Below are 2060 nucleotides of genomic sequence, written 5' to 3'. Positions count from 1 at the left end.
GTCGGACGATGACGAGGAGGAGGTACATATGATTTTGTTTGCGAGGGAACTCAAGTTACGCCGCAGGCCCCAACCGACGTGCGTGCTGCACGTGGCAGGGACGGAAGTGCAAGCCGTGATTGACACAGGAGCCACGGTGAATGTGATGGGCCTTCAACAGTACCGACACCTAAGACCCCGCCCGCCGGTACAGACGTCCAAGACGAAGATCTACGCATATGGGGCTGACACTCCCCTACCCCTGAAAGGGAAAATAACGGTCCCCGTTAAAGCCGACGAATACGAAGTGATGACAACGATCCATGTCATTGACAGGGAGGCGGACACCCTAATAAGCAGTCACACGGCAGACCACTACAGACATCTCCGCAACACCCTGGCGCGCCTCCAAGAACACGGGGCCACCCTCCACAGAGACAAGTGCCAGTTTTTCGGACCGTCCCTGGAGTTCTTCAGATACATCTTCAACCAGGAAGGCATCCAGGTAGACCCTCGGAAGTCCCAGTCGATCAAGGACGCCCCCGCGCCCACCTCGCCAACGGAGGTGCGCAGCTTTCTGGGCATGGCGATATACTGCGGGAGGTTCATCCCTGGACTGGCTATGCGAGCAGAACCCCTCCGAGCCCTCACCAAGTCGGATGCCCAGTGGCAGTGGGGACTGAAAGAGGAGGCGTTCCAAGGCATCAAGGATGCCCTCCTGGGAGAAGCTACGCTGGCATACTTCGACGCCTCGAAGCGGACGGAAGTATTGGTCGATGCCAGCCCGGAAGGACTTGGTGCCGTGCTGGCCCAGGAGCGAGAACCGGGCCGATGGGCCGCCCTGTCGTTTGCCAGCAAGTCCCTCACGCCTACCGAAACAAGGTATGCCCAAATAGAGCGAGAGGCGCTCGCCATCAAGTGGGCCTGTCACCACTTCCACTTGTACCTCAAAGGGCAACCGTTTACGATGGTGACCGATCACCAGCCACTCGTGCCACTTTTCAAGGCGACTTCACCGAACCCCCCACCTCGCATCGAGAGGTGGGCAGTTCAGTTGCAACCATATGAAATGGAGGTGGTGTACCGACCTGGAGCCAAGAACCCGGCCGATTTTCTATCACGGCACCCGGACAAGGCCACCACGTCCGAGGACGAGGACGACACTGAACAACATGTGCATCTGGTGTCCGAGGCAGCCTGCCCGAGGAACATGACCCTCGAAGATATAAAGGAAGCAGCCCTGACCGACGAAGTATACACCCGAACACTGAAGGCCGTACAAGAGGGATCATGGGCACATGACTTGAGGCAAGCTAACTCATGGAGCCCGGAGGAACGGGAGTACACGACAAAGATGTGGCGTATCAGGCACGAGCTCAGTGCCACCCCAGACGGGATCCTGCTGCGTGGACCTCGGCTAGTGATACCCCAGGCGTTACGACAGAAGGCAACCCAGATAGCCCACGGAGGGCATCAAGGAATCACGAGAATGAAGTCCAGGATGAGGGAAAAGATCTGGTTCCCAGAGCTGGAGAAGATGGTAGAGGAGTATGTCAGGCGGTGTCCGCTGTGCCAACTGACTGGGGAAATGGAGCGGCCTGCGCCAATCATCACAGAAGACGCCTGCACAGCCCCGTGGTCTCGGGTCAGCATAGACTTCGGGAGTTTCCCAGGGGGGAAACACACCCTTGTCCTAGTGGATGGATTCTCGAAGTACCCCATAGTGGAGGTAGTAGCGTCCACAGCCTTCATCCACGTGGCACCGATTCTGGAGAAGACGTTTGCCATGTTTGGCTTCCCGGAAGAGATCCGCAGCGACAACGGTCCCCCGTTTCAGGGGGCTGAATTCGCCACATTCCTTGCCCAGAGAGGGATACGTCATCGAAGCATAACACCCCAATGGCCGCAGGCCAATGGAGACATAGAGCGCTTCATGCGCACATTGAACAAGGTATTCCGAATTGCGGGTGTTGAACAGGCCGACCCCGAGAGGCGTCTACACGAGTTCCTGCGGGAATACAGAAGCTCTCCCCACTGCACCACTCAGAGGAGCCCATGGGCGCTGATGCTTCACGGCCCAC

Source organism: Triturus cristatus, chromosome 9, assembly GCF_964204655.1.
Source record: "Triturus cristatus chromosome 9, aTriCri1.1, whole genome shotgun sequence".
Taxonomy (NCBI): Eukaryota; Metazoa; Chordata; class Amphibia; order Caudata; family Salamandridae; genus Triturus; species Triturus cristatus.
Note: the sequence above shows the minus strand (reverse complement) of the source record.